Genomic DNA, 9,138 nt, shown 5'->3' with positions numbered 1-9,138 from the left:
TTCTCTCCCTCCTATATTTGTTTCTTTTTCTGTGAGGAACAGGAAGAAGGAGGTATTCAAAGATTTTAATATTTCTCAGTTTTACACTCTCCTACCTCTGCACTGGTTTAATCTGCAATTCTCTCAGAGAGACTCCGGGGTAGCGGATCCAGGTGTGTGTATGTGTGTTTCTGATTTTGTGGTTATGTGAGATCTGGACTCCAATGTAAAAAAAAAATAAAAAATTCATTTTGATATCCTGAGTAAAAGAAAGTCCAGGAACAAGAATAGAAAAATGAGTTTTCTTAGTGAATGCAATACTTCACCAGAATACAGTCTGATTATAAATATCATGAGGAAACAAGTGCATGTTTTTTATTCAGAGTATGTTAGCTTATGGCTTCATACGTTTCCACGTCCAACTTTTGTGTCAGACATTTTATGAACGTTGTACTCAGAGGAATGTAAAAGCAAACAACTCATCAGATAATTATTCTCTCACTGAGTGTACATGAGAGGTTTTGTTTTTTTTTAACTGTAACAGAATATGCTTAAAGATTTTTTTTTTAATTTTTTTTTTAGGGCTGCACAGTGGVGCAGTTGGTAGAGCTGCTGCCTTGCAGCAAGAAGGTTCTGGGTTCGATTCCCGGCCCCGGTCTTTCTGCATGGAGTTTGCATGTTCTCCCTGTGCATGGTGGGTTTTCTCCAGGTACTCCGGTTTCCTCCCACAGTCCAAAAACATGACTGTCAGGTTAATTGGCCTCTCCAAATTGCCCCTAGGTGTGAGTGTGTGTGTGCATGGTTGTGTGTCCTGTGTGTCTCTGTGTTGCCCTGCAACAGACTGGCGACCTGTCCAGGGTGACCCCGCCTCTCGCCTGAAACGTTGGCTGGAGATGGGCACCAGCAACCCTCCCGACCCCACTGAGGGAAAAAGGGTGCAAGAAAATGGATGGATGGATGGATGGATTTTTTTTTAATTGACTGTGAGCCTGGCAGTTCAATTTCAAGGGCTACTTATCCAAAGTAAAGATGTTAAGTGGTGTCTAGAGTAAGATACCACCTCTACAAAACTAAATTATGCATTCAAGTCTCTAAATTGAGATTTTATTTCTTCAGGTATCAAAACTCATAAAGACTCTGTTTCAGTTTGAGAAAATGCTAAAACTCTGTGGACTCCAACATTTTAATTCCTGCTGTGCCATTTATATTCCGAGTTATTTAGTAAAAGTCGACTATCATAAGCAACAATCTCCGCTGCAACTCCAGCTTCCGTTTAAATCTGGAAGTTTTTCTCAGCAGGACTTTTCATTCCAATAAATCTGACATGCAAACAAAGCAGTTTTTTGTTTCGAAACCAGTTTTCTGAGGCAAAACTGTATAAGCATCAGTATTTTGTCTTCCCTTTGGGGGAAACTCTGAACGCGGCTCAGATGAATTGGGTGAGCTTATGTTCTCATTAAAATAATTGGTAGAACAGCTAAATCGCTTGTTTTGTGCTGCAACGAGTGATTTATCCAAATGCTGTCAAGCTGACTGAAAAGAGGAAGAGGAAGTCAGTAGAGCTGACCAAATCGCGTTTGTGCCCATTCATGGCAGCACACAGCATTTTAACATCATATTACAGACAAGTTCGACTTTAGTTTGAAACAGTTTTATCGATATGAAGACAAGTTGGTGATCAGTTTAAATCACAGTAGATCTCTTAACTTCTTGGAAGCTAAAACTTGTTTCCATCAATATTCAGAATCAATAAGCAGTTTAACTGCAGGTTTTTTTTTTTTTAAATGGACCGGTTGATGCTGAATTTAGATGTTCATAAATGGAAATTATGTTTTTGTTGTTTTGCTTATCGCACCTTGTTAAAAATATATATATGATGGAGCCCAGTGCAAGAAATAATCACTAGCTACATAAAGTAGACAAGTGGGAATATGACAATTTATTAATCTTGTTCGGATTTAAAGTGACGGAGGCGATAAAACATCTCAATCTGAAAGGAGCTCCAAACAGGCCGAACTGACCAGAATAAAGTCTAATTTTTAAGAATGACTTTGTGCCAGTGGACACATTCTGGCACATAAAGGGAAACTTTTAAACACTAATCTGAAACTTTCATAGCTTTTCTTCCTCACGCTGCTGCCAACACTTTTCATTCAGATTCAGACGCCATTTTCACATAAAAACACCTTCATCTGGGACAAAGAACCCGTTTCATTTAATTATTACAATAGAACTCATTTTGGTAATAGCAACCAAGATTGGAAAAGTTTATTCAGAACAAATAGACTATGAAAAACAAAAGTACTTAAAGAAAGTTGAAAAGTTTCATTGTCTAAGAAACATATTTTTCCAACTCAGATATTGCTTTCACTTGTGTGCGCTGTTGGGCCTTTCTAGCAATAACTGATCAATATGTTTTTATCAGTCAACAATAAAATCATTCATCCCTTCACAAAGCTCTGATGTTGCCCTTTTCTCAAACAGCTCAAAGTTTTCATCTGTTTTCATTTTCAGATGAACAAAAACAAGCAAAACATGCCTAACAGTCAGAAATCCGTTCATCTCACCTGGATTTCTCTATGGAAGCAGCGCAGCTTAGTGCAACCCTGTGGCGGCCATTTTCAGCCTTTCATTTGTGGGAAAATGACAAACCTATTCGTCATTTACTTCAACAGTTTGAATGACATTTTATTGACCAGTGAACAGAAACTCAATTACTGAAAATAAAAATACAGTTTATACACATCACAGAGCCGTTACTGGTGCTTAACTTCAAACTGGATGAAACTGTCACAGTTAAGAGCCTTTATGTGACGCTGAAATCATTGTCCCTGACTAGCTCATCATTAAGCTTTGCTCAACCTTTACTCTGTCCCTGCATCTTCAAACTCAAGCATTCATGCCCTTATTTTACCCCCCCGCACTCTGCATCTCTCAGGTTCCCAATAAACAACCACTGAATTTATAAAGGGACAGAAACATTCCAAAGAATATTCATTATTTTTATTTCTAGTACGGTTCCCTGATCATCTCAGCGTTGACTGAAATGCAAATAGGATTTTTTTATACATCCAGGATGACAATAACAGGAACCAAAGCACAACAGGCAGGAGCTAAGAACAAACGTGACGATGCTCATTAGATGGAGTAAATCTGCATACAATGTTCCACATTGAAACTATAAGGAATTTTTCCATCTACTGCTGCACAAAAGGTTTTCATCTTCTGCTGTAAACAAACAAGATGTCCTTGAATCTGAAAGTTTCATAAAAAAGGGAACATATTCATATGTTTAAAGTAGAAAAACTAAATTGTGTGCATAATGTTGACATTTCCCAGATCATGTTTCGTCTGAATTTTGTGCAACTTAATCCAGAACCTCAATCTGATTGATGCTGTTCTTTCAAATGACAAATGAAGTCAACGCTGCTCATTCTTGAATCTTAAGCATGCAAATAAATGAAACCTGCTTTCAAACTTTTAATGCTTTCTGTAACATTATCTCCCCTCCAAAGGAAAGACTTGACAACTGATTGTGTTTGTGTGTCTGCAGACAGAAGTGCGGTTCATCCGTTAAAGCTAGAGGAGAAAAAGCATCTCTCCTCCAGCTTTACATTTCCTAATTAAGTTAAACAACAAGTCTTCATTTCTAATGTCTGACATTTTATCAGATTAAACATTTCACACAATGATCATGTTTCATTTGGAAGAAAAGTTCCAGCCTGAAAACACAGTCCTCTCTTGTTTATTTGAATGGGGATAGATATTAAGAATAAGGAACACTAACATTTATAGCCTTCGCTAGTTTACACAGTGCTCATCCCCAGATGGGCCTTTTACAGCATAAGAACAACCTGTACAGTAGAAAGGTGACATTAACATGCTGCAGGGGTGTTTGTTGCATTTTATGACCTTGATGGCATCATGAGATGATGAGAAATACACGTATCAAAGATCCAAGACAAATAATTAACCGAATGACTCAAAAGACCATGAAGTCAATATTTTTTAATTGTTCATCTTATTCCAAACGTAGATTTGAAAAGTTGTTTTTAAGCAAAGCCGCTCGGTTGCTCCTGCTGCATGAGGAGCAACCGATCAAATAATACTCATTATTTTAAAATATGTTATTTTGACACTCTTAGAAAAACTTTTATCTTTTTCAACAACAGATGATTTAAAAAAAAATAAATATTTATTACATGCATTGTTTAAAAAGAAAATATTTCCAGCTGGGAATGAGCAGTGGGCAATTTAGGTATTTTTAAGACAGACGTGATTCATGTTTCTTTTATAGACCACCAGAGCCACCGATTTATGTTAAATGTCAGGCCTATAATGTCATATTACTTTTCCTGATTAAACATAATAAAGCCTTCTTGTGTATAGTTGAAGTCTTAAGCTCCTTTCTGCTCACTATGTGTCTTTAATCCCCAATGAATATGGTTTAAAAGCTGCTTGGCCTTAGAATGAATCTGGTGTAATGTACATCTAATTGTGGTTTGTGATGGTGGCTTCTAATACGTGTTCCTGTCTGTAATATGAAATAATATCCTAATTAAGTTGACAAATATTTAATGTTGAAGTTTGTCGCTCTCATTTTACACGTTTAAAACAAACAGAATTAAGGACAACTGAAACCAACCCGTTTCTTTCTGCTCTGGTAAATAAACATGGCAGCTTTCCTAAATATGTTGTTTATGAGGACAGCTCCACTGAGAGCTCGTCTTCACACAACTAGCCTCATTTTCTTATTATGAGTGAGAATTTGATATTTGGCTCCACTCCAAGACCCTGGCAGAGTTTAGACAAGCAACATAACTGGTTCTGCAGCCGACATGCTTTATGCAGCACTTACACAGCAATCAAAGTCTCAAATTGAAGAAACCTCCCTGATGTTTAGGCTTCTTAAACATCAGGATCTTAATACATAATTGAAAAGTAAAAATAAGTGACAATACTTAATGCATTTAAAGCTGCAGTGCAGTTCAGGTAAGATAAATAACAGTATGTCCACAATAAAATCCAGCAAAAAGTAACCCTAGGCTTTCTGCTGACATATATTCTCCATACGTTGAATTTGTCCTCCATCTGTCCTCTAATCTGCGTTAACGATATGAAAACAAAACCACCAGGGAGCCTCATCTATCATGATGCTCTGTAAACAGCTATTTGTTTAGCATTTTTATTCAAAATCTTTTTTCTTCTAAACTTCTCTGCCACATTTGAATATTTCTTGTTTGGCAAAGAAATCCTGCAAACCCCAGAACTCGTTAGCAGTCATGTTTGAAAACGTATAATTATGGCAGTGCAGAGCCAATGTGCATTTATAAATGTTGGTGTTCTGACTACTAAATCTGACCAAGTATAAATTCACAAACATTTTGTTGTTTAGTTTTTCAAAAAGATTTTGTCACCTCATAAATTTCATGGTAAGGTGTTGCCCGTTTAGTCCGACTCATTTTGTTTACTAGTTAATATTTTTGGTTTAATTTTCACTCAAACATGTTTAAAGAAAATTTAATATATTTTTCAGAGAATATGACAAAAATTACTACCATGTCATTCTCACAATCACAAGGCAAAAAAAAAATATTGGGCAACAAATTTTATTGGGATTTTACTTGAGAGATCAAAAATGAAATCGTGCAAAGGCTAAGAAAATGACACCTGCTTTTCACAATTCCTTCCAGATGAAAATCTGAAAGGTCCATTTGCATTCAGTCCCTCCAGCTCCACACTTTGTAGAGACACCTTTCACTGCAATTACATCTGCAAGTCCTTCGAGGTACATACCACATTTGCATATCTACAGAGTTAAATTTATGCCCATCATTTTACAAAGTAGCTGAAGTTCACTGAGCTTTGAGGCAGTGCATCAATTTTTAAAGTCTCACCACAGACCTTTGGATTTAGGTTTGGACGCTGTATGGGACATTTTAGGTGTTTTGTTCAGGGCTGCTGCCCTGCTGGAAGGTGAACCTCTCCCCATTTCAAACCTTTCAGGCTTGTTCTGTATTTATTTCCATCGATCTGGATTCCCCATCCCTGCTGAAAAGGAAGCATGTACACAGATAAAGCAGCGAACAACACGATGTGCTTAAAGTGCTAATTTTCTGCAACAGATGGCATTTTACATTTTAAATTGACTCATATGACCGCAGTACCTTTTGACACATTTGCCATCTCCCTCCTATGGCTTTTGGCAAATTGAAAATAAGATTTCTTCCAATTTTCCTTCAGATATCACAATCTTTCTCCTCTACTTTCATTAAGGCCAGATATGTGGATTAATAGTTTACTTCTCAAAATGCCATATCTTGTTAGGAGTGCAGCCGTGCTTTACCGTTTCTTCATTTTGAAGATTGAGCAGTGCTCTCAGGTTTCTAAACATCTTCAAAACAAGCATTGTTTTTCTTTCATCAAACAACATAGTTGCCACATTTTAAGATAATAGATATTCTTGAATATGCATTATAGAAAATAGACAGTCCTGACAGTGACAGTTGTAATCGTCCTGCTCTGGGAGGCGTCACACAAATCCCACCACAGGAAGGAGATAAACTAGGAGAAAACAATACTGTGACTAGGTTTTAGTCCAATTCACAGGCATACAGTTTCTTAGGCAACAGATTTCACAGGGGAGCTGAACTGTGGTTAAATACTTTGACTCTTCAATGCTGAATTAATGAGGACTTCTTCAGAGGAAAGAGCAGACAGACAACAGGATGGCATTCCCAACAAGAGCGAGAAGGCTTACGCCAAACAATAATCATCTTATAAACGCGAAGAGTCATCACTTCTCGACTTCCATGCTTCTCATGCACAGCTGGAGTTTAAGCCTCAAGAGCTCACAGAGGAAACACAATAGTCCAAGTTGTCTCTTTTGTGTGTGTGTGTGTGTTTTTTTTTTAAAAGGCCAAAAACCCTTGAGGGAAAACAGTGACATTTCCTGCCACAGCCCCTCAATGATTTTAGCTTAGCTCATAGCCCAAGATCTTGCAGTAAAGCCCAAGTATTGGAACATGTAAGCATTTAGAGGAACTAAATCTCGAAAAGGATAATTGTTAGAACAAAAAGAGTGAACAGGGATTGGGGCGGGGAGAGAGAAAGAAAATTCTCCACTTAGATTTGTCTGCAGTGCATCATGACCGTCTAATCTTTTAAGCATGAGGCTATTGTTGGGCTATCATCGAAACAGGACGTTTCCTGCTGGTTTTACCCTATACTGCTCTTTTTGGTCACCACAAAGGAGCTTAGTGTGAGCGGTTAAATAAGGCAGCTCTAAGCTGTAAAGTGTGCCTGCAGCATCCATTACATGATGTCATCGAAGGGATATTGTGTCAGCGAAGCGTTTGTCCACCACGCTAAGGGACAGCTGACCCCCTAACACTCTGACTGTGCTAAGCTGCATTTATCCTCCATGGGTTAAAGTGGGTTGGTGTGTGTGTGTGTGTGTGTGTGTGTGTGTGTGTGTGTGTGTGTGTGTGTGTGTGTGTGTGTGTGTGTGTGTGTGTGTGCTGTTATCCTTAAGCCATCCTCAAAGGCTCTGACTTTTGTCTGCCTAACAATGGTTTCCTTTTTGGGGTGGGGGTGGAACATTTGTGCCGCTTGTCTCCGTTTCTGTGTGCGCTTCCTTAGATCTGAGCTTTAATTTGCATTTAATGTTTTGTTTGTGTAATTTAACAGACGGGATACTGAAGTGTATTTTGAGGATTTTTCATCCGACATTGTGTACTCACTGTTCTCCCGCTTACTTATTCATTTTCTTTTACTCTTTACACTCCAACAATCAGCTGGTTGTCCATGCTTTGTCACAGGAATGCTGGAAACTGACTAAAACAAACAAATAATAATAATTTAAAAAAATAAATCACTCCTTTCCATGAGAATTTGTATTTCCTTTATCATTTTTTTTTTTCAGGAAAACTTAAACTCCTTTTCCTACACAAGCAGAAGATCTTAAAATATGCTGTACACTAACTTGATTTATGCAGTTTTATTGCCATCCTCCTCACTGAGTGTCCTGACAGCTCCTGTCGGTACAGCAAACATCTGTGATTAAAAACTCGGTGTTACCACCTACAACCAGCATTGTCACAAGGTCGTTTGCTTTTGGTCTGGTATCAGTTTGTACATTTTGGATCGGAACATCTTTGGGACACAGAACCCGAGCGCTGTGATGATTGGACTTTCCTATCAAATCTACACTTGCATTAAATTGTTTGAACAGAAGAATTTAAGCTGCATTCATTAACTGCCTTGTTGCTGAAATCTGCAGTACAAATAAATATTTAATCATCAAGTCATCATTATAAACAACTAATTTTGGGTTTCAGATGATGGAACAAGGAACAGCACAGTTTTTCAACATGCACAATGTTTTTTAATCATTTTAAATGCTGGCAATACCAGATTATTCTTTTTCTATTTAAAGCCTTAAATCTAGAAGAAAAAGAACGAGAATTAACATGAACAATGTATTTTAGCCTTGCATTAATATATGTTCAATATTGTAAAGAAATTAAAGGTTGGGCTGAATTTTCTAGAAGTATACATTTTACTGTTGAAGAGTATCTATAATATGATTTTTCTAAAAAGGGTAAAAACATATTTCAATAAAGAGTTTTCTCACCATTTGTGCAGGTTAAGGACAAATTCACCGAGCAGCCATTCCTTTTTTATTTTAACGCTTCAATCACACATGATGCAACGAAGGTGCAACGCTGTGTTGAGCCAGCTTTCATTGATTTCTAACAAAGTATTCCCTTAAAGACTGATGGCCATACAGATGACCAAGGCTGCACATTCTGTTACATCTGGCTTCAAACAGAACATGCACCTTTTTAAAGCTTCTTTTCTGTGTCATGTGTTAGGAAACATCCAACCAGGCTAAGGTTTTTTTTTTTTTTGTTGGAAGTTTCAATTGATTTAAAGTTGGTAAGACTTCAAGAAACAAATCCTTTCCACATTGAGTTCACATGCCTTTCTTATTCAGGCTAAAGAGGAGAGAGAGAAAAGCATCTTAAGGGCTAAACCTAAGGCAGCAAGGTGAGGAGAAAAAAACATGGAAAATTATGTTTACTTATTCGGTTCACATGTGAGTGCAAAGTTGTCATTGTCACAGCAATGACACAGACCAGAAATGCACACTACCAT

At 37.5% G+C, this 9,138-nt stretch overlaps 1 long non-coding RNA gene across 1 annotated transcript in view; it reads right to left on the bottom strand.

The window, feature by feature from the left end:
* Positions 1-7,962: 7,962 nt before the first annotated feature.
* LOC103464308 (uncharacterized) overlaps positions 7,963-9,138 on the bottom strand; it is a 42,479-nt gene continuing 41,303 nt past the window's right edge. The window contains exon 3 of the long non-coding RNA XR_533636.1: positions 7,963-8,015. This is a non-coding gene — a long non-coding RNA (uncharacterized LOC103464308). The remainder of the gene's footprint in view (positions 8,016-9,138) is intronic.

The sequence above is a fragment of the Poecilia reticulata genome, linkage group LG5 (genome assembly GCF_000633615.1).
Source record: "Poecilia reticulata strain Guanapo linkage group LG5, Guppy_female_1.0+MT, whole genome shotgun sequence".
Classification (NCBI taxonomy): domain Eukaryota; kingdom Metazoa; phylum Chordata; class Actinopteri; order Cyprinodontiformes; family Poeciliidae; genus Poecilia; species Poecilia reticulata.
Note: the sequence above shows the minus strand (reverse complement) of the source record. Positions and strands in the feature narration are given on the sequence as shown.